Source organism: Pan troglodytes, chromosome 3, assembly GCF_028858775.2.
Source record: "Pan troglodytes isolate AG18354 chromosome 3, NHGRI_mPanTro3-v2.0_pri, whole genome shotgun sequence".
Lineage (NCBI taxonomy): Eukaryota > Metazoa > Chordata > Mammalia > Primates > Hominidae > Pan > Pan troglodytes.
The window spans coordinates 184,194,478-184,219,587 of record NC_072401.2 but is presented as its reverse complement, the minus strand read 5'-3'; the positions used below and the strand labels follow the sequence as shown (position 1 = coordinate 184,219,587).

Below are 25,110 nucleotides of genomic sequence, written 5' to 3'. Positions count from 1 at the left end.
AAGCTTCACTATGTAAGTAAAACTTATAAGAGATAAGCTACCATTCTCTAAATATAAAGTTTTAAATAATTCTTTAGAAAAGAAAAATTTTATTTTTTAAATAGGACAATTCCTCTTTATGAATTCTCATGACCAAATGATTTCACTAATTACTTTGTTGTATTCAATTTTGGGATAGTTTGCATAGTTGAGTTTGTAATGCAATAAACTATGCCTGAATGGTCTGTTTACTCCACTGCAAGTTACAAGCAAAATGCTTTCTCCTGAAAGGACTTGTCTCTGAAATGCACAAAGTGGCAAAAAGCCAAGGGAAGCTGGTGCTTAAGCAACCAAGAATGAGCAGTGCCTGTGTGCATTGCAATCTCAGCCAACCGAAGTAAATGTTATTGGAGTTTTTGTGCTGTAAAATTGCTGCTTTCATGCCCACTGCATCTGACAATAGGAATCCTTGGTCTACTAGGAAGGTGGGAGGTTGTTGTGCCTTCTAGCCAGATTCCTACATTCCTAAGAAAAGGGCTGGGAAGTGGGGTAAAACTTCTGTTGTTCCTAATGGGCTAGGGACAATGAGACTCAAGTTGGTGGCATATTTGGTCAGAGAAAGAGACTAAACAACAAAAAAAGTACTAATATTACTTTCTGCATTAAGCATTAGGACCTGGGAAGTTATTCTTTTAGAGAAACTCTTCAGTGTTCGTAGAAAAAAAAAAAAGTAATTCCAGAGAGTAGTGGATTAATGACTTAAGTTTTCAATTTTCAGGAAATTTAAAAAAGCATATTTTACAAATCATAAAATCAAGATCAATAAATACATTATTGCATTTTGAAGGGCAACCATTTAAAACCCATATAAATGCATTTAAGTTAATATGTGCATTGGGTTTTCTTGATGTACTGAGTCTTTCTTGACATGGTATTTATTTGTAAGGCTGTTTAGTTAATAGCACATTCATTCAGTGCTCACTTACTGAGCACCTACTTGAACCAGGCCAAAATTTCATCACCAATGCTGTAGTTTTAAATGTACTTTAGGTCCCAAATCAATGTTTAAGCCCCAAACCATACAAATAATCTTTTTGTTTAAATATATTGAAAAAAATTTTTAAAGCATCCACTGCTACTTCTAGGCAACTATTTTTTTTCACAATTATACTAACATAATGTCTACCATATAAGCATAATATTTTAAGTAAGACTTACATAGTATTACAGTTAATGGAGGAGCAAGATTCAAACTATATTTCTTGATTTTAAAAAACCCAAACCTCTATGATAGTTGTCACTGGTTGCAACACACAGTTAAATTTATGCCTGATATTAAAAAAAAATGTACTGAACAATACAGAATGATTTGGACTCGCTTGCCTCCTTCAGTCATAGACTAATTCTATTAGAATGGTTTTTATGTTAACTATGTCCTTACTTTCCTAAATATACATTTTCAGCATGCACTCACATGGCCATTAATGCGAGCTAAGTAAGGAACCACGTTCACTGATTTCTTTTTTTGGAAGACAAGGAATATTACTACATCGTATGCTTGAGGCATGAAAAATAAAGAGACCACAATAGTTCCGCCTCCCTACCCCCTCTTTTCCTTAACCTTTCAAGCTGCTCACTACTCTGGCTTTAGAGAAACGTACATCATGCGAAAGGAAAAAAAAAAAAAGCTTAAAAGGTAACGGACAGAAGTAGAAATAGAAAATTAAAGCTGCGAAAAGACAAATTAGACACTGCCCCCTCTCTTCCAAGTACTCTTGATTCTGGTGACATGGGCTTTGTTTCAGAATTCTTTTGATTATTTTTTTTCTCTATGACTTTTAAGTAAATGAGCATTTGAACTGCCACTTAATAATCCTAAAATCTTGGGCAAATTATTTAACCTCTCCATGCTACATATTTTTCATCTGTAAAACAAGGTTAATGATAACAAAGCCTCAAGACTATGAACATTAAATTAAATATCACACACACACACATATGCACACACACACACATATAAATACACACACACACAAATTGCCTGGCACACAGGCTTGCTCAAAGTAGGCACCCAATAAAACTTAGTTTCATTTCCCTCTTTTCCTGATGCATTTACATTACTATCATGTAGAAAACTGTAATTCTTGGTAAAATACGAATTACAAGGATAATGTAGTTCAACTAATTGTTCAATCACACTATAAAACTTGATTTTCGCAAGTCAGTGGTCAGATGGGATGAGGTCAGTTAATTATCACTCGGCAAAAGTTGGAATATTTAAACTGGGCAAGCATGCATTTTTCCTCTATTAGAAGAACAGTACAAATAGAGCTTTGGCATTGCAACTGAGAAATAAAAACACGAAAGAAAAGATTAATCAGATGAAGGATGAAGAAGAGATAAAACTCAGCTGGTCATCAGAAAGCCTTTGTTATATTTAAAATGTTTCTAAGCATGAGGAGAAGCAATTATTATCCCTTTTTAGCTAAGGAATAAATTTTTGTCAGGTTCTATGTATGTACTTACACTTGCGTCTGAGATTGGCCACAAGTAATACAGCACAGAAGGTTTCCATGAAGAAAAAAACTGAGATACCTTCCTAAGTATATTACTGAATACTAGATTTCAGTGGCTGTAGAGTAAGGGAAGAGACATAAAATTGTTCATTTGGCAGAGAGAAAAGATTGAGTTAAGGGGTCTTGTGCTTTGAGAAAATTTGGCACCTGAAGTGAAAGGGCTTAAAAATCAGAGGCTTTGAAAAGTTAAATCACAATGCAGATGGACTCTAACTCTCCATTTTCTTTGAAGGTTTAGATAGTAACCCGAGTTATCAAGCTGCTGTGGTCTGAAAAAGTGCTGTAAACGCTAACGGCAAGAATGCCTTTCAAATCTAAAGGAGAGGAGGCACTAACTCTTAGTAGACAACGTCCCTAGCAATATGCAACCAAGCAAAGGAATAAGAAACTCTTTAAAAATAAGCTTTCATTATGCTCTTAAGTTTATCTCTAGTAAATGAGTTTCAATTTTCTTTTTTTTTTAAATTTTATTATTATTATACTTTAAGTTCTAGGGTACATGTGCACAACGTGCAGGTTTGTTACATATGTATACATGTGCCATGTTGGTGTGCTGCACCCATTAACTCGTCATGTAGCATTAGGTGTATCTCCTAATGCTATCCCTCCCCCTCCCGTCACCCCACGACAGGCTCCAGTGTGTGATGTCCCCCTTCCTGTGTCCATGTGTTCTCATTGTTCAATTCCCACCTATGAGTGAGAACATTTCAATTTTCTAAACGATTTATGAAGACTATAGAAGCACTGCTGGGCGTGGTGGCTCTTGCCTGTAGTCCCAGCTACTCTGCAGGCTGAGGCAAGAGGAAGCCTTCAGCCCAGATGCTCGAGGCTGCAGTGTGCACGATCACACCTGTGACTAGCCCTTGCACCACGGCCTGGGCAACACAGTGAGACCCTGTCTAAAAAAGTAAAACAAAAAAACTATTTAAAGATTACAAAAGCAAATTACGATATATTTACAAGAGGGCTGCCCTTGCTGTGACCATTTGCTTTTTACTGATTCAGTATCATGCATGTCCTGGAACCAAGTGTTGGCTCTCTCCCTAGTCAAGCTCTATAATTTTCTGAAAGATGATACAAAAACTTGAACACTCTTTTTCTGTTAATCCCTAAATTCAGTCACAGTTTAACTTGGGAAAACAAAAAATACTTTATGTAACTTAAAAATACCCTTTAAAAATGTCAGGACTACATTCATTAAGAGGACCCATATTAAAATAACTCCTGTGTTCCTAGACTCTCAAGTCTAACCTTAGTATCTCATTCTATAATTTCATCCACTTCTTCTTTCCCATCTTTGGCCAACGCTAGAACTAGATGGTCATCATCCATTACATCTTCAAAAATGATTAATGTATCTCCCTTTAGCTTTCTCTCCTTTCTGTTAAATAATTCAATTCTTCTTGAGTTCTTTTCATGAGTCTCATTTTCTAATCCTTTAATTAGCTTGGTAGCTCTCAGAACACTCTTCAAGTTTCAGAATGGTACAGCAAAACTGAATTCGGATAAAGGTTCAACTAATGCAAAATAAAATAGTTTAAGTATCACAGAGTAAGACTGAAGTATCCTGGAGGGTAGGAAACAAAGTCTTGTACATCTTTGCAGCATCTGAAACATAAGGAGATGTTCAGTAAATGAAGAATTAATGGGTTGACAATCATTGGAACTCCAAATTCACCCACTACTAGAAAGCAAATCAAGAGTTAACTTTTTTTCTTTTGTAGAGGTGGTGGCGGGGAGGGCATCTACTACGTTGCCCAGGCTAGTCTTGAACTCCTGGCCACAAGTGCCTCAGCCTCCCAAAGTGCTGGGATTACAAGAATGAGGCACCATGCCCAGCAAGTTATTATTTTTAAGTCATGGAACAAGAAAGGAGAAAAAAGCTAACTCTAGAAAAGTTGCTGCCAGGCCCCAAGCTGATGAACAGTCTTGTCACTCCCAAATGTTACATATCATTTAACTTTTTTTTTTTTTTTTTTTTTTTGAGACAGGGTCTTGCTCTGTCACCCTGGCTGGAGTGCAGTGGTGTCATGATGCAATCACAGCTCACTGCAGCCTCAACCTCCCAGGCTCAAGCAATCCTCCTGCCTCAGCCTCCTGAGTAGCTAGGACTTACAGGCATGCACTACCACGCCTGGCTAGTTCTTTTTTGTAGGGATGGGGGTCTCACTATGCTGCCAAGAGTGGTCTCAAACTCCTGGCCTCAAGCGATCTTCCCAGCCTGGCCTCCTGAAGTGCAGGGATTACAGGTGTGAGCTACTGTGCGTGGCCCATTTAACTTTAAATACAGTAAAAGGTGCAACTCTAGAATACCACTACACAATTATCAAATTCCACTGGTCTGCATAATGAACAGGGGGTCATATTAAGTCAGATAAAACAGTAATGATGGCTTGGTTGCCTCTTATGAAATTATATTTATAATTTTAATTTTATTCCTATATTATTCTCTCTTTTGTACAATTTATAATAGATTCATTGCACTTTATTCAGGCCTTTTCTAATCATCACAGTTTGAAAAGTTATTTCTTCATGCAAATTCACATAATTGACCATGTATTTATTTCTTCACATAGTTTACATAGTTATCCTACCACTGCTGCTGTTATATTTCTTTGAAAACTATTTATTAACATGGACTAACATTAGGTATGGACCTAAAAATCAAAGTCAGAAAATTTTAGCTGAGAGCTCTGGGAAAAAGGGACAATTTCATCATCTTCGTGTTATTATGGACAAATGAAGGGACAATTATACATATAAGGTTTTTTTTTTTTAGATGGAGTCTCACTCTGTCGCCCAGGCTGGAGTCAGTGGAGTGATCTCAGCTCACTGCAACCTCCACCTCCCGGGTTCAAGTGATCCTCCTGCCTCAGTCTCCTGAGTAGCTAGGATTACTGGCAGGCACCACCATGCCCAGCTAATTTTTGTATTTTTTAGTAGAGACGGTGTTTCACTGTGTTGACCAGGCTGGTCTCAAACTCCTGACCTTAAGTGATCCACCCATCTTGGCCTCCCAAAGTGCTGGGATTACAGGCGTGAGCCACTGCTCCCAGCCAAGGATTTTTTTTGTGACAGAAACTAAATCATCTCCCAACTGGTTTACTCCCTAAAGCACTGCTTAGCCCCTTTGGTAGAAGTTGAAAATAACATCTTTCCTTCCCAATCCCAATGCCTCAGGATATGTTTTCATTCAACAAACATTTAGTAACTGCTCTGTGTTAAGCACTATATTAAGTATTGAGGTTAAAAAAAAATAGACATCTTCTATTTTAACCTCATATAGTTCACTTTAAGGGAGCACAGATTTACAGTGATAGAAGATCCTCCACAAATCCCTGGTGTTAGAAGCATCAATAACTTGTCTCTAGTGATGAACACCCAGAAAACCCAAAAAGAAATATTTTAAGCAAGCTTCAGAGGCTAAGAATTAAAGTCAGAATAAGGTTTCACAGAACAAAATTAAGAATGAGTCCACCAGATGTTGAAATTAACATCTGCAAAGGATGCTACCACCTGAGAGAAAGGACACAGATTTATTAGAGCAGTTGAGAAAAACAATAGGAGTGACTTCAGGATCTGTGACCCTAGTGTTAAATCTTAGTAAACAGAGAGACGTACAGTGAACCAATATATGTAATTATTCTGTGGATTACATCTCAACAAATAGGTCTGTAAGAATAGCTACTTTTCATTTATTTTGTGAATCAAAGTATACTCTAATTCTTAAATTCTGTATTTAAATTTGTAAATCAACGTACATACATACATATGACTACAAGAGCTATTTTAGGAATTGCTATTTTCTGTTCTCAAACCCATGTTAACATTTTATGCTGACTTTTTTTAAACGTAAAATTTCCACATAATTTTATGGTCATCTTGGTTAATGTTTAAAATGTAACTCCATAAAATAACAGACACTGGTTTTGAGCGGAATTTTTATTAGACCTTCAATTATTTTCATACACAAGTAAGACTCCAATACATAATTGTCATGCCAAAGGATTTCCATTTTGACTTCCCATTAAGTATGAAAAAACCAATTGCAATTTCTAAATGAACCCAAAATTTCTTATTTTCTTGCCTAGATATAGTTCTCTATAGTCAGACTAAATTGAAAAGGGAAAAAAGTCAATTTATAATGCGACTGCAAAACTTCTTCCACAACCCTTATTCTATCTGTCCTTAATGCCCTAATGTTTTTAGCCATACTTGACAGATTACAAGTATCCTATGTTTCTTTGTATTATTAGAAAGGCCAATTCTTCTAAAGAAGAATGCATGATATTTTGAAAGAAAATACTTCTGAAAGGATCTCAAAGGTGGAGAAAATTAAGCAAAGAAAACACTTCAAAAGCAGGCTCCTCAGTGAAAAGTGCTGGGCCCTGGAAGCGTGACTGGAACAATGGGTGGACTGCTTCTGCGGTCCTCAGATGCTGACAAGCCTAACAATTTGCTTTCCAACTCTCTACAAGAACACACATTCCTAATCCCAAAAACACCAAAAGCTAAGCGCTTAAAGAGTTCTGAAATCCGATAAGATGGGCTGGAAAACTCAAACAACACACTCTTTCCTATCCAGAGGGATTTTTATGCTATTATAGACTTCATCTGAGAGTGGTAACTACTCCACTCAACTTTTAATGGAAAGGAAGGAAAAGAAAATGCTTTAGTTTTAAATTTGTGAGTTTCCAAATCGTGAATTTTCCTTTGAACAGTATTAATTCTTTGAAGTGAACTTTTTTGGTCTATAATTACTGTGCTGACATTTTACTTGACCGTAACATCTACCAGCCTGCACACAAGCATGCACACATGCACACATCCCAGAATAATACATGGTTCCAGGGAAATTTACATTTTCTGCAGTGTCACCAGACACATTAGAATTATATCTGGGGCCGACTTTAAAATTCTATCTTACCTTAAAAAGGCTACTGCTCACTTAGTTAAGTTATTGCTGGACTGCCAAGTAAGAGAGAAAAAAACCACATCATCTCTGTTTTCCATTTGGTAAAAGTAAATGACAGGTTCTGTAGAAAATATCATAAAGCAATCATAAAAATAAGAGTCTAGTTGCCATGGTAGGGGATGGGGAAGGGTGGGAAGAGGGGATGCATAGCATAAGAATAGAGTAAGAAAAACGGAGAGGGATTTCAGGGAGTGCTGATGCTTCTTTTTTAAAACAAGGTTGGCGATTGAAAGTGACTGCTGTGTTAAGAAAGATCTCAAGACTGTCTTTGCACTCAGTAGGAAACACTGCAATGATCCATTATTAAACTGGTAAGAACAGACAGTACACTTGATCTTAGCCAAAAGGCTGAGAAGTGGTGATCCATTATTGATGTCTGTTGTAAGTATTGGAGGTGGGAGTGTTAACAAATGTCCCACACGTTTGCCACCTCTGGAGTAGAACATCTACATCAGGTGACTAACCAATGAATGCCAGAACCAACAGGCTCACCCGGCCTTGGGGTCATGGAAGTGTTCCTCACCCAGGTAGAGTTGCCTCAGCCTGTGCACTCCTTGCTTTTCAGTCCAAAGCTTTAGTGATCTGTGTTGGAGTTAAGAGTCTGGGTTCTACGTATGGACGTTCTTCAAGTTCCTAAAACCGTGTGTTTACTGTGAACATTGTGCAACTCAAGGCAGCTCATATTTTCATAAAATGAGGAAAAGCTGGGTTTGGATTGGAAAAATTCTAAACATGAGTCATGGGCGGTCTTTTTCTATTCTGATCAGAGATGAGAAGGGAATATTTTATTTTCTGAGACAGGGTCTCACTGTGTTGCCCAGGCTGGAGCACAGTGGTATGATCATAGATCACTGCACCCTCCACCTCCTGGGCTCACAGGATCCTTTCCACCTGAGCCTCCCAAGTAGCTGGGACTACAGGTGTACACTACCATGCGTGGCTAATTTATATTTTATTTTTGTAGAGATGGGGTCTCACTTTGTTGTCCAGGCTGGTCTCAAACTACCGGGCTTAACTGATCCTCCCACCTTGACCTCCCAAAGTGCTGGGACTTGAGGCACGAGCCATCGTGCCTGGCCTTGGAATTTTTTTTCAGAGAGATGGCAAATGACTGGGTTAGAAAAAGAAAACAATTTCTGTGGCTACAATAAAGCATTTATTTCTTCTCCATGCCTTAATATCTGTAGTGATAAAACATTCCCAGAAAATTTTAAATAAGGAGCTATCAAGGAGCAAGTTTAAAATATGATTTTGGTTCCTTACATGACACAAAAAGATAGTTTAGTCAAACTATGAAAACCGAAAGCTGTCATCTTCTTTCTATAGGGCTGGACTCAAATGGAAACTGCACCAGTGAGTGAGCGTTGGATAGAACTGGTAGTGTGCTTAGCGTTCGGCCACAAAATGGCCTGGATGAAACTAGCACTTAGCAACCTCCTCTGATTGTCATGAAGATGGGATGGGGCGGAGGTGACGTAATATGTTCAATAACTGATGGACCAGATGAAGAAGCTGACATGAAAGAAAACAAAGGGAAAAACTAAAAAATTAAAATATGGGCTAGGACACTATACAAGTGAAAGTATACAGGCTCACTGTTTTATTTTGAAGCAAAATTATTCATTAACATTTAATAATAATGAATTCATATTCATGACAGCACATAAACAATTTCTCAAATATCTGAAAAGCACGAGAAAAGTAACCATAATATAGTTTAGAAATAAATCTATAAAACATTATACTCTACTTTCTATTTACAACAAACCTAAGAAGATCTAAAATTAAGAGTTTGCAGTGTTTTTTTGTACTAAGATGGGAGACGTGTTTGTAAAGCAAACACAAATGCTTGTACCATGCCTCTGTTTTACCGTAATTCTCTGTTCTGCTAAACAAATAGGCAGATGTAAGAAGCTACAGGTCAAGATCTCTGCTTACTCACGAGAATTAATCACGTGAGGTACATCTAGAAATGGAAGAGGAGATATTTCTTTTGTAAAATGCATATTGAAGATTTAGAAAACAGGATTAATCCAGCAGTTAACATACTGATCAGATTCTACAAACATGTTGTAAACCTACAATTAAAGACTTTTAATCATACACACTCAGGTATACACAGATTCCAATATGAACAGCTTTTGAAGCGACCTCTGCTAACTACAGCAAGGCATATATAGAACCTTTTCAAAAAACAGATTAACTCTTGGACACGCTTTTGATTATCCATAAGCAACTTGTCCATTTTCAGGGTTATCTGTGGACAGATTAAATCTCTAGTAGGATTCCCTATTTCTTTGCACATTTCCAGACTATTTTCAGTTGCTTGGAGAATAAAAGATTGTCGGTTTTCAGAGAATAAAACTTATTTTAATTAACTGAAGTAAAATACAGATAAAAAGATAAATGTCAGCCAGGCACAGTGGCTCATGCCTGTACTCCCAGCACTTTGGGAGGCCAAGGCAGAAGGATCGCTCGAGCCCATGAGGTTGAAGCTTCAGTGAGCCATAATTGTGCCACAAACTCCAGTCTGGATAAAGCAAGTCCCTGACTCTAAAAAAAACAAACAACAAAAAAAAATGGTAAATGTCTAATTGAGTCAAGGATTCAACAAATATTTGTAGAGCACTTACTTGCTGTGTGCTTGCAATGTTACAGCATTAAACAAAACAGACATGGCCCCTGCTGTCAATTTTTCTAGAAAGAAAAATTAAAAGGAAACAAATAACAAAGTAATAATACAGCTGGCCCTTCAACAACAGGGGTTTGAACTGTGCAGGTGCACTTACATGCAGATTTCCTTCCTCCTGTGCCACCTCCGGGACAGCACGACCAACCCTTCCTGTTCCCTCTCCTTGTTAGCCTGCTCAGCGTGAAGATGACAAGGATGAAGACCTTTGTGATGACCCACTTCCACTTAATGAACAGTAAGAATATTTTCTCTTCCTTATGATCGTCTTAATAACATTGTCCCTTCTCTAGTTTCCTTTATTGTAAGAATACAGTAAAAAATACATAAACATGCCAAATATGTGTTAATCGACTGTTGATCGGTAAGGCTTCTGGTCAATAGTAGGCTATTCATGGTTAAGTTTTGGAGGAGTCAAATGTTACATGAGGAATTTTGACTGTGTAGATGAGGTAGCACCTCTAGCCCCGTAATTGTTCAACGGTCAACTGTAATTCCTATGAAAAGATGCAAACAGGACAGAGAAACAGAGTAAAACAGGTGGGCTACCTAAATAGGGCAGTGAGGGAAGGTTTTTCTGTGGAGCTATATTAAGCTGAGATCTAAAGACAAAGAAAGAGAAGCCATACCAGTTGAGAGGGGCAGAGTCTTCTGGAAGAGGGAACTGACTGTGTAATACCACCGGGGAGGGAGACTGTGGCACGTTCCAAAACAGAAGGCCCAAGGGCAGAGGAAAAGGCAGAACAAGACGAGACTGGAACGAAAGGCGAAGGCCAAGTTATGCAGGGTCTAGTAGGCCAGGAGAGGTTCTGCGCAAGAGAGAACTGAGATTCAGCTTTTATTTAAAAAATATTCTGGCTGCTAGAAACCAAGCAGGAGGCAACTGTAGAGGTCCAGGCAAGAGGTAATGGAGAGTGGCTTAGATCTGGGTGGTTGTAGTGGGGCTGAAGACAAGTGGAAATATTTAAGATATAATATAGAGATGCTAACAACAGTTTGCTGATATATCACCTATCCAAAAATATACATCTATTAATGAGTTCTTACAAACAAAAAGGACGTCTTTCCACGCAAACAGACATATCAAGTAAATACACTGGTATGTTGTCTTAACTTTTGTCCCCTCAATTTTATTTTACTCATGTGATAGACTCATAGCTCTGTAATTGTAGAACTAGATGGCATCTTAGAAATCACCTTGACTAAAAACCATGACTTTTTTTTCTATCAGGAGAAGCAATTTTCCTTTACTTTTTAATCTCTGCAGAGATGGGGAGTAAAAGTAAATCCCCAAGGGGAATTTATTTAAATGAGATCCAGCATGTACGTTTTCAATATCTACTGTTGAAGATTTCGATGCGCTGATTGATGGTTCCTGATCTACCCTAACTCTTGTTCAGGTAAGAAAATTGATGCCAGGAGGTGTTAAGAGATTTGCTCAAATTCACCTAGATGAAGACTAGTGATATGTTAAGTAAATGATACTGTCTTTAACAGTGTGGGCATATATTTGACTCCAAGTCCCTAACTGTCACACACTCATCATTCATCAAGCCAACGCATAGGTTCTCTCCTTAAATGAATGTCTCCTTCTTTCCATTAATTCCTGGGTTTAAAAGGTGAGGAGGTAAGGAGAAGATGAGCAACACAACTTTTATTTGATAGTCATGAGAGCTGAGGAGACTGAGAGGTTACCTATTTAAAAATCCACAATGCAGGCGGGCGCGGTGGCTCCCACCTGTAATCCTCACCTGAGGTCAGGAGTTCAAGACCAGCCTGGCCAACATGGTGAAACTCTGTCTCTACTAAAAATATAAAAATTAGCCAGGCATGGTGGTGGGCGCCTATAATCCCGGCTACTCGAGAGACTGAGGCAGGAGAGTCGCTTGAACCCGGGAGGCAGAGGTTGCAGTGAGCCAAGATCACGCCACTGCACTCTAGCCTAGTGACAGAGCAAAACTCAGTCTCAAAAAAAAAAAAAAAAAAAAAATCCACAATGCTGTGCTGGAGGGAGCTAGGAAAATGCCTTGCAGGGGAAAGTTGAGCTGGAACTTGAAAGGCAAGTAGAAATTGGAAAGGCGAGAAAACACAGAATAGGGTAGGGCAGAGTATTGCTCTCTTTCTGCACAATCAACTAAAAACTTACATGTATATACCTTTCTGAATGCAATATTTGTTATTAGTTATATAAACTTATTGAACTATAAACTGAAATCTGATAACTCACTTATTTGTCAGGAAACATTGAGAGGAAAACTGACAGTATGTTACCTTTCCCTCTATTTTAGTTTTTTGAAACATTCTCACCTGAACATCTTGAAGCAAAAGGTACCACACAATATTCTGGTTCTTAAATATAAAAATAAAAGGCAACCTCCTTCGTCTATTTAATCCAAAAGGATTATATTGATATTATCTGAATTGGTATTCCAAAGAATAAAATAAGCCCTAATAAAATTACTTTTATAAAGATTCGTATCCGACTATCCTATAGCGACAGTATGTAAAGCACTTAAAATAGAGTAGCTGATACAAACTAAAAATAAAATATACTTTTCTGGAAAATTATCCTTTCTATAGATGGAATACCACCAAAAAAGCATGTATCAACAACTTACATATATACACACACATATATATATAAAAATATGTTCTATCTCAATTTTTTAAGTTTTTTGGTGAAAAAAAAGATGAGACTTTAAAGATCTTTTGTTTTTAAAGACAAGGGAACAGATGCCTAGATGAGGCCTCAGTAACCTGTTTAAGGTTAGAGGTTATTAAAAGTAGAATGCTGGTCTCCTTGTGCTCGCCCATTCTTATATTACTTCACTCATAAAAATCAGCATACACCAACAACTGGTAATACAGCTAAACTTTCTGAAGATACATGTAACCTCCAAATAGAAGCAATGACCCTACCAGATGCAGCAGAATAATTGCATGAACCTCCTGACATAGAACCTTTTTTCTTTCTCCGATTGAATTTGTTCAAATAAATACACTCTGTAGTGCCATTTCTTCTCCTGGTCTCTATGTTGAGACACTTCCCTTCCTCCCTCCCCTCCCTCCGTCCATGCATCCATCCATGCATCCCTCCATCCTTGCATCCATCCATGCATCCCTCCATCCTTGCATCCATCCATGCATCCCTCCATCCTTGCATCCATGCATCCATCCATGCATCCCTCCATCCTTGCATCCATCCATGCATCCCTCCATCCTTGCATCCATGCATCCATCCATGCATCCCTCCATCCTTGCATCCATCCATGCATCCCTCCATCCTTGCATCCATCCATGCATCCCTCCATCCTTGCATCCCTCCATCCTTGCATCCATCCATGCATCCCTCCATCCTTGCATCCATGCATCCATCCATGCATCCCTCCATCCTTGCATCCATGCATCCATCGAGTCATTACTGGTGTGTTTGTTCCTTCTAGTAGGAAAGATATAGGTCAATCACAAGCTACATTCGTTAGGAACTCCTTTGTTATGTCACCAACATTTGCTATAGCTTCCAAAGTTAGACGGCTTGGGATCAAACTCCTTTTCAAATTTTTACTGGCTGTATGATCTTAGCTGAGTCATACAAACCTCTTTAACCCATGTGTTCTTCACATCTACCACGAGAATTGTTGTGAGGATTCAACAGCTTAATGCATAGTCAAAAGTTTAAACTTTCATTTACAGTGATATGGAAAGTAGACACCTGAACAACTCTCCTGCTAACATTAAATAAAGGATAAAAAATTGTATAGAATCATTTTTACTCATCTCACTGACTTTGTAAGAAAGTAAAGTATACTAAGAGGCCAAAAACAAGGTGAATCCGAAACTTGACCTGAGCTTCATCATGAAAGAGTACACGGAACGCTGGGGTGAAGATAAAGCCCAGGGCTTGTCCCTTTGAAAGTAGAGAGTTTAATAAAAACCCTTCCATAAAGCAAGGCTCCCAAAGAATTGTGCTCTCAGTATAGGGAAACTATAACAAAACTACCCTATATCAAGTGACACAAAGAAACCTGCCTGCCTTGACCTTGGCTCTAGGTGGAGAAAGAAAAACATCTCCTTCAAGAATCTGTATCCAAGAGGTAGCCCTCAAATGGGTTTGCCCACCGAATTTACATTACCTGTGTCTGAAAACCTCAAGCAGAGGAAAAAAGTGTCCCAGGTAAGCTGTGCCTCAGGTACTTGGCAGAAACAAAGGAAAATCGTCTGCTAAAGAGTTCCCCTAGAGCCAGAACTCAAGGCATTTCCACAGACACAGTTCCAATGAACATGACCTCAGAGCCAAAAACTGAAGATGCTGGCATGATGTGAGGCACAAAATAAGCACTCAATTTACAAACAAGGGGGAGAGACTTTGCTATAAAATACTTGGTTCTGGCTTTGGTATCATAATCTTCAAACTAAGTAGGTGCTCAATAAATGAAAACTGCTATATATATATGGCTGTCACTACTTTTTCTTTTTTTTTGAGAGACAGAGTCTGTGTCGCCCAGGCTGGAATGCAGTGGCATGATCATAGCTCATTGAGGCCTCAAACTCCTGGGCTCAAGTGATCCTCCCACCTTGGCCTTCCAAGTAGCTGGGACTACAGTGTGCGCCATTACGCCTCGCTAATTTTCTTTTTAAAGTTTTGTAGAGACGGGGTCTTGCTATGTTACTCAGGCTGGTCTTGAACTCCTGGCCTCAAGCAATCGTCCTACTTCAGCCTCCCAACATGCTGGGATTACAGCCATGAGCCACTGTGCCTGGCCTGTTGTTACTATTTTATTAAATGATAGCTTATTAAATGTTACTTAAAACCAGATTTTGCTATTGAGCTTGTTGGCTTTTAGCATTTAAAAATCTGTTTTCTAATCTTCTCCATCATATTAAGTGCTGAATTGCTAGTAATGAGTTCTGGTATGAAAACACAGCTTACTCTTCGTTACATATACTACATAAGATAATGTATGTTAAGCCACTAGCAAAATTCCTATAAAATAGCATGGATTCAACAGAAGTTCTCATCTAACTTTTTTCCCTTGACCAATGGCATGATTGAAAATGTTTGCACCACCCTATAATTTTAAGACAATCAATTCAGTATATTGTTGGATGATTGTGTTTTTGAAAGATGCTCATGTGCACAAATGACAGATTTCTTAACATTCTGCTCTCTATTTTGAGGCTTTAAGGAAATGAAGGAAGTCCAAAAATATTTCGTTTCTATACACACACACACAGAATCACTTTCTATGGCTTAGGATAAAGTCCAAAATTGCAAACCCATAAGATAGCACATGATATTGCTCTGTTAAGTCATGTTAGATGTTCCTCAGTTTTTCAAAAACACCATGCTTTTAAAAAACCAAAATAGAGGTAAGAATTTGTGCTGTGAAATCAGACTTCCTGAGCTAGAATTCTGGGAACCATTTACCAACTGTTTGAAGTTGAGCAAGTTTTTTAAACTCTTAGCGGTTTTAGTTTTCCCATCTGTAAAATGGGATTAGTGATAGAATCTACCTTAGTAATATAATGAAAGTGTTTAAAACTGTGCCAGGCACAGAGTGAATGCTCAGTAAATACTAACCTTAGTACCACTCGCTCGCTCTGCCTGAAATGATCTATGTATGTTTCACATGTGAGCAAAACACTGATTCCTCAGGGAAATCCTCCCTGATCCTCCTAACTAGGTTAGTTCCTTCGTTAGGAGCTCTGTTAGCATATGCAGTTCCTCTTCATTGCCCTTTGCAAAATTACTAAGTTCTATGAGAGCAGAAGCCACATATGTATATGCATCTATTTTTTTCACCAAGCTATCTCAATTCCTAGCCCAGTTCTTGACATGAAGTAGGTGCTTACTCAACACCGCTGACACCATTCTGTCAGCCTGTTTTCTCAATCCTTGGTGAGACACACGGGATCACTGGATAAATATTTTTTAAGTGAAAATTTTTTTTTTTTTTGAAATGGAGTTTCACTCTTCTCCAGGTTGGAGTGCAATGGCGTGATCTCGGCTCACCGTAACCTCCGCCTCCTGGGTTCAAGTGATTCTCCTGCCTCCGCCTCCCGTAGCTGGGGTTACAGGCATGCACCACCATGCCCGGCTAATTTTGTATTTTTAGTAGAGACGGGGTTTCTCCATGTTGGTCAGGCTGGTCTCAAACTCCTGACCTCAGGTGATCCGCCCGCCTCGGCCTCCCAAAGTGTTGGGATTACAGGCGTGAGCCACTGTGCCTGGCCTTAAGTGAAATTTTTATCTGGTGGAAATGAACACTCTGTTAGCAATTTCTTGTTTTTCTATACAACATCTTGAATTTTAGTCCCTCTTCCTCCCTCCACCATGGCTTCATAATAACTTATGGAGGAAATGCTAGAGGCCAGAAGGTAAAATGAACAAAAGCTACAAGTAGGGCTAAGGTTACAAAGGTTTACATTCAAATCAAACTTTCTTGTCAATCTTAGATTTACCCTTTTCTATTCTTTATTGTGTCCCACAGTAAACTTTGTATCAATTAAGTTCTCTAGGAGTATTAGGAAGAGTGCTCAAGTCAAATTATGTCTGTGTTCCAGACGCTGGGGATACAGCAATAAGGACACTAAGGTCCCTGTCCTCACATCTGCCACACTCTACAGTCAGCTTCTCCAGCAGTCTATCTGACATCTCCACGTGGGTGTCTGGAAGACAGCTCAAACTTAACATGGCCAAAACAAACTTCTTGATTTTCCCCCAAATTCAACCTCACCCACACCGAATCTTCTCCGTCTCAGTAAATATTATACACAATTATATTCCCAGAACCTAGAACAGTGCATGACACATAGAAAGTGTTAAAATAACTATTTGCTGAATGAAGGAATGAAGTTAATAGTTGTGCTTAGAGGAGAAATTTTAATGCTGTATGAAAATTTAATATCGTTCGAATGATCCTTATGGTTTGTTGATGATCACAAACCTGGTTTACACATCCAATATCTTCCTTCCACATCTGAATAGCACTTGAGCACTCGTAATTCTCTATAATTTTAAAAACATTAAAATATTCCCTGAACATACAGATACCATGTTATTCCTCTCATCCCTATTCATAGCCGAACTTCTTGGAGGAGTTCTCTGTTCCCACTGTCTCCATCTCCTTGCTCACTCCTTCATCCATTCCACTCTGGCTTCCACTCCCATCCCTCCGGAGAAGTCACTGCTAGCTCATCAGTATTCTCCACGTAAATGAATCAAGCAGAGCATTTTTATTTTTCATCTTTCTTGATGTTTGATGGTTTTCTACACCACTGATTAGGTCCCTCTTCAAATGGTCTCTTCTCTTGCCTGCAGGGACTCTGCACTCTTCATCTCTCAGCACTTCCTCCATGCCCTTCTGCTTGTACCTTCTCAGTCTATTTTGTAGCCTCTTGTCCCTTTACTAAGCCACTAAAATACAGAATCACTCAGGCCTCTCTTCCCACTCTATGCTTTTTTTCTTCAGCAATCTCATCTATATGCACAGTGTCAGTTATCATCTATATAATGATCACTTTATAACACCGATATCCATAGCTTTGACATTTCCCTTGAGCTACTCAGCCATAGATCTAGTGGCTTGATATCTCCACTTGAATGCTGCAAAATGTCTCAACTTCAGAATGTTCACAACAGAACTAAGGATCTTTCCTCAGCCCCCAAACCTTGTTCTATTTTAGCATACCCCCTTTCAGAAAATGGTACCACCAGCCATCCTTTCCTGCAAATCATAAATGTAGCTGTCATCTCGGAAACCTCCTTTTCCTTTGCTTTTACATCCATACTATATTAGTATTCTCTAAATATCTTCCAACACCCACCCACTTCTCTTCAACTCCACTACCACCTCCCTGCAGTCTCCAATTTGCTCTATATTGTAACCAAGGTAATAATGCAAAATAGCAATCTGGTCACATCCTTCTAACCCCCAGCACTGTTTACTGCTTTCTGGCCAAAGATCCAAGTCCTTAAACAAAGCTCACCTTGCATTATGCTGCTTTGCTCTGTGTTCCAGCAACAATCCTCTACTTCCAATTCCTCAAACATGTCAGGCTCCCACCTGCTACTTCTGCATGTGCTCTACCCTTTACCTGTATTTTCTTCTTTCTCTCCTTCCTCCGTCCCCAGGTATGTCCTCACCCTTCAAATCTCTGCTTAAGTACCAGTTCCCTGAGTGACCTGAGTGGTGACTTGACATTTATTTGTGTGATCATTTCATTAATATGCCTTGTTAGCTTGTAAACTCCCTTTTCTGAATTTGCCTACTATTGTATTCTAAGCATTTAGCCAAATGCCTTGTGCCTCTGGGCACTCCATAAATAATTGTTAATAACATTGTTTCTTCAAACCCTTCCTGGGTACGCCTTTGGTAAACAGAAGAGATGTGCGGATGCCTGAATACTTGCCCAAAACGTGAACACAAAAAACACTATCTAAAAGCTTATATTAGACCAATTAATGTATATATTTAAGCATTCAATTGCCAAGCACTATGAGCATTTTTACTCCTGTTCAAAAAGAACAGCCAAAAGCAAATGGTAAGTGCTTTAAAGGCCTCACTTAATAAAAACAGTTAAATCACTGGGAAGATTACAAACAATGCACTCTCCAAAATAGCAGTCAGTGAGCAGCAAGATGAATCAATCATCTTCCATGGTCATATAAATATATTTCAGTTTGCATCTGTGCACATTCACAGAACACTGTATGGGGTACCTGGAAACTTAACACGCTGCAGCATGAACAAAACACAGAGACAGGGACACAAACGTATCCACAGAAACCTGATAGAAAATTAACGTCAAGTAACTAGTCATAGCTAAATAATTAAACACATGTGGAAAACGTAGAATTACTAGAGGCAATGAGATTATGCAGACGGTGTCATAGAAAACTTTTGAAAAAGGGCAGAAGACGTTTTCATGGTGAGAAGGAAGGAGAGCATTCTACATGCAAATGTTAAGCGTTTGCAAGTACAGAGGCCAAGAAATAGCAGAAAGCAAAGTGCCTGCTCCGGGAATCGTAAATAAATAGTTTACTTGACTGAAGCTGAGAATTTGGTTTAGGGAGTAATGGAGCATGAAACAGAAAGATAAAGTAGCTGGTGCAAACAATTGGTAAAAGACCTCGAAGTACGTAATTAGAAGATTGAACTAGACAAGAGAGAGATCTTACATAGAAGAGAAAGAGACGGCAATGATATTTATAAACCAAGAGTTTAGATCCTGCAATTACAGACTGTAGTTCATGACGAAATGACTGCAGGAGCTAGCCTTTTTGAAAACTGAGTCAAGAAACCACCAGTGACACTGATTTATGTAAGAGTTCCACAGGATGATGAGAGAATGCAAAAAGGATGAAACAGGAGAAAGATAAGAAATCAGACAAGATATTCTAGAGCAGAGAAATGGCAGATATTATCAGAGCTCCTAACACTTCATTCACACTGTACTTCCTTGAAATCCTTATTTTTCCCTAACTGAAACACACAGTTAACCGTATTTATGTCTTTCATTCTTCTGGACACTCCTTCAAAGTACCTAGTGTATCGATATCTTGCCAGCTGTCAGGCTTTTAGTGAATAATCATTGAATGCATAAAAAGCAAACAAGGGAAAAAAAAGAACCCCTGACATAGAGTAAAAAACTATTTAATAAACATTCCATCTGACAAACAAATGAAATATCTAATATTACATGAATTAAACTTCAGCTTTCTGACACCAGGAGAGGCAACAGATGAGATTTTCATGGATATGGGGTAAGAAGGAGTGACTTCACAGAAACGTTCACCATGAGCTAGCAGAAACAGGCTCCATGCTGAGGAATGAAGCCTAAACCAATATAAAATATTTATATGTGCCCAGGGTTCCGCCAAGCCATCAAAGCAGGAAAACATAGGAGGCTGGCCTGAAGATGAGCAGCAGTCACATCTGCTTATTTCTTTCCAGCAAGTCAGTGATTTTGGTCTTGGCAGAAGGAAAGAAAAAAAAGTGTGTACTTTTTGCGGCGGCCAGGATGTGATCCTCTGACCCACTTGTGAGCTGCCATCAGCCACTAAGAAACCTCTCAAGATTTCTAACTGGAATTTCACTGAAGCTAAAAAACATGGCATGCCTATTGGCAGCTATTTTGCTCCGGTGCCCAGTAGAGGCATTAGTTGTGACATTCCTATTCAATGGTCTTCAGTCCTACTGCTAGAACATGGCCACACTGATAGAAGAAAGACTTGAGAGGCTATTTGCATGTTAATTTTATAAGAATGGCTTACAAATCTCAACGGATTTTCTCTGGACAGTGCCAGTTGACACTGGTTGCCCCAACATAATTGCAAGTTACAAACTTGATCTATGAAGAAGAAAGACTTGCTATAAACAGAAAATAAAAATACTACTACTAACAGCAGAAACAACAATCTAGTTAATCTGTGCAAATTTAAAGTAAATAAAAATACACCATATTTGTTCGTGGCATTTATCTCAATTCCCATTTGGAGTTTCCTACATATTGGACGGAATTCTTCATTGTTGTAAGGCCAATACATATACAATATTAAAATAGATAATCTAAATATAAAATAAAATAAAAAATGTATAATAATAACACATACTTGTATAGCGGTTATTGTGTGCCAGTAACTGTTCTAAACATTTCACATATATTAACATATATTTACTCATTTAATTCTCACACTAATCCTGAGAGGTAGGTATTATTAACATATAATAATGTAATAATGTTTATCGTAATTCATTACAGATTAAATGCCATTACAAAAAATTTGGTTTTTTTTTTTTTTTGACATAGGGTCTCACTTTGTCACCCAGGGTGGAGTGCAGTGGCGCGATCATAGCTCACTTCGGCCTCAAACTCCTGGGCTCAAGTAACCCTCCTACCTCAGTCTCTGGAGTGACGGCAGGTGCATGCCACCACACCTGGCTAATTTTTTAGTTTTTATTTTTGTAGAGATGGGGGTCTCACTATGTTGCCCAGGATGGTCTTCAACTCCTGGGCTCAAGTGATCCTTCCACCTCATCTTCGCAAATCGCTGGGATGACAGGCGCGAGCCACCACTCCCAGCCACAATAAAAATTCTTTATGAAAAAAAGACTCCCTTCTCTGCCCAAATCCTGGCCTAAGCAGTATTCTGCCTTGCCTCAGAGTCTATGAGAAGAATACAATAATCACAATAGTTCATTTTTTCAATAGAAATACCAACAAGAATTTCAGAACAAGTATCAAAATTGACCAAAATATGTACGTGAGGGTCAGAGTTTGAAAATAAGTAAGCAGTCTCACTGAGAATTTATTTTCCATAGGAAAGATGAACACATTTCTATTTGAAACTCTGCAGGATTTCCTGAGGCAGATCTAATCATCTAAGGAAAATGTACAGCTTGGTTGTTGTTTTCTTATTATAATCCACGCTACCTTTCCACCTATATGTATTAAAAGGCTACATCTCTGCACTGGGCTAATTTGAGGAGGAGGGTGCAAGTCGGTACCACAGCAATCCTGACTCTTAATCATCCAAGAAAGTATGTTATAAAACAAAAACCATCCACCAAGTTTCAGCTTGCTTGGACAAGGTGCTACGTCGTATAAGAGGAAAAAAGATCCATTTTGTAATCTGGCACATCTCTAAGAATAAAGCACTGTGAAATCAGTGATCGTCCTCATTTTCAATTAATGCAGTTATAACCAGAAAACATAATCTGATCCCACTTTCCAAATCCACGTTTTTAAGTGCTTACTCACTGTATAATCCTGGGCAAGTTGTTCAATATCTCTGCAAGTTTGGATTTTGGAATTCTGTAGAAGTGAATTCTATCTCCATCGCTTATCTTCTCTGAATCCTTAGGCAATTTGCTTAATATTTCGAAGAAACAAGCTCTTATATATAAAACAGGAAAAATAATACTATGCCCCATATGGATTCTGGGGAAGAATGTATAAAATAATGAACTCCAGTGACCATGTGTTTACTGTCTCCACTGTGTACACACACATTACTCTCCTTTTTCTAATTAGGTTACAAAAAACTCAGCAAATTTAAACCATGGCATATCCCTAACCTGATGTCTCTCTACTTATTCAGCCTTGCTTTCTGCTTTGCACATGAAATAAACAACAAGAGACTATTATAGCACTAGCCCTCTGCCCGTCATCTTTTTTCTCAACTTTGTATCTTTATATCGTCCTCTGGGGTACAAATAGCCAGATGACTCCTATTTATCCTGTAAGATTGAGCTCAGCCTCATCTCTTGGAGGTAAATAACCCTGACTCCTTCCATTCTGGGTCGGTTCTCCCTCTGACATGCTGAAGTAGCTGGGCATGTTCCTCTGAATGCATGTTTACAGCTGCAATGGTATTGTACTATGATGTCATCATTAATCATCTCCCCAAACAGACTTCAATTTCTTTGATGTTTTGTATTCTTAGAGTACATAGCACATAGCTCTCTAAGCAAGCATCTATTGAATCAATGAGCAAGCCAGTCATATATTAGTTTTGTATCACTGAAAGCACTTAATGTTACACATTCAGTGACAACTCAGTAAACACTAAGTGGCTCATGGATTATTGGACTATACTATATCAATGAAAAGACAATCTTTTTTTTTTGGAGATGGAGTCTTGCTCTGTCGCCCAGGCTGGGGTGCAGTGGATCTTGGCTCACTGCAACCTCCCCCTCCCACATTCAAACAATTCTCTGCCTCAGCCTCCCAAGTAGATGGGTTTACAGATGCCTGCCACCACACCCAGCTGATTTTTGTATTTTTATAATAGAGACGGGGTTTCACTATCTTGGCCAGGCTGGTCTCGAACTCCTGACCCCGTGATCCACCTGCCTTGGCCTCCCAAAGTGAAAGACAACCTTTTATATTGCAAAAACTAGTACTTCAGGAGTCGAATATTCTTTCCAAGAGAGTAACAACAATTTTCCCAGGTGACCTGGAAAAATATTTGACTAGAGATTTTTTTTTTTTTTTTTGAGATAGGGTCTTCCTCTATTGCCCAGGCTGGAGTGCAGTGGTGTGATCACGGCTCACTGCAGCCTCGACTTCCTGGACTCAAGTGATTCTTCCACATTAGTTGGGACTACAGGCATGCACCACCATGCCTGGCTGATTTTTAAATTTTCTGTAGAGACAGGGGTCTCAATATTGCTCTGGCTAGTCTTAAACTCCTGGGCTAAAGCAATCCTCCCACCTCAGCCTCTCAAAGTGCTTGGGACTACAGGCATGAGCCACCGTGCCCAGCAAAAGATGTAATTTTAAGAATAAATTGCAGACCCCTATTCATAAGAAAGTAAGGAGTACTCCTGAATAATTAAAAGCTGTATTAGAATTAGCAATAAAAACACATCCACAGGAGGACTGACAATGTATACATTTAAAAGGCAGGATTCCTGCCCACATGAAAGTTTACCTGCTACAATGCCATGAGGCACAACTCTCTTTAGTGCTCAAGCACTTAGGGAGGCATATTAATATGACTCCTTAGTACTCAGATCATAATCAGGGAATCACTTGTACCCTTGGGAAATAATGCCCTTCTTGCGCACTGTGAAAGGTGCATTTATTATCCACATTGGATTTTGCATATTATATAGTGAGTACCGATACTTTAAATCCCCTTAGAAGGTATATGAGTGAACTCAGCATACTTTTCATTGAGCTTATAAGGTCTATTAAAAATAAATAACTGTATCCAATATTTCATTTTTTAAAGAAAATGACAATTATAGGAAGAGAAACATTTAATATAATGAGACTGATCTAATAGTAAGGAGGTAGTCAAGTGTTCAGCCTGTTGGTGCATTATTAACTCTTTCTGGTCACTTGGGTAACATTTTGAGTACTGTACAAAAAGAGGTAATTTACTAAATGGTACCCTAATGGCCAGAAAGAGTTAATGTGGTAATCAAAAATGAGCAATTTACTTCTCATCAACTAATCAAGCTCAGTAAAATTTTTTATTAAAATGCCTCTGATACTGTTCAACTGAAAGTTTAATTGAAAAACTGAAAGCCATTTAGTGAAAATACAGGAGAGTGGATATTACAATCGATTAATCCAGGAAAAGTAATGGCATGTCTAACACAAGAAAGACAATAATAAAACAACTCTTGTTGCAATTATTAACATCAATGCCACCAGTATTTCTGAATGGCCACCACGTGTCAGTCACTATTCTAGGTACTATATACATATATCACTGAATCTTCAAAATGGTAGGTTTTATTACCAGAAATGGAGGTACAGAGAGAGTATGCAGCTGAGCCATGACTAGAGAAGCCAGATTTGTCAAATGTCACAGTCTATGATTATTTTATTATATGCTAGACTGCCTCCCAATACATACAGACAAAAATTTTAGCTTACTAGCTATCCAAATGATTTAGAATATGTTAGAAACAGTTTATTAAACAAATGCCCATTCCAGAGAAATTCTGATGTGGTCATAGTGCCAACTACGCTTGTATTTTCCTTGGGCTTTGGCCTGTTTACAAAAAAAAGAGTTCACACAGCAGTCCCGAGACGGCTTTAAAAGGCCTGCTTGCAAGGCTAGCCGTGGCTGGTGTCTGGGAACCCAGATTTCCGGAAGGTTCCCACCATTCTCAGACTAATGAGAGCAGCTCACCATGTTTAAACTGTTTATGCACACAGTGCAGTTTATGCTGAATCCGCTTTCCTTCTGTGAGCCTGGGATTTTGGTACATGCCGGGCAGAGGGTGCCTCCATGACCAGCCCCAGTAAAAACCTGCCCACGGAGTCTCTAACGAGCTTCCCTGGCAGAACACATTTCACACATGCTGTCATAACTCACTGCCACAGGAATGGACTGTCCTGTGGCAGACACACACAGGAGAGGTCTTGGA

General features: G+C 38.7%; 1 protein-coding gene and 1 pseudogene across 36 annotated transcripts in view; both read right to left on the bottom strand.

Annotated features, from left to right (window-relative positions):
• Positions 1 to 25,110, bottom strand: part of TENM3 (teneurin transmembrane protein 3) — a 2,732,592-nt gene that overhangs the window by 243,630 nt on the left and 2,463,852 nt on the right. The gene's annotated exons all lie outside the window — the stretch shown is intronic.
• Positions 7,779 to 7,890, bottom strand: LOC112209159 (U2 spliceosomal RNA; annotated as a pseudogene).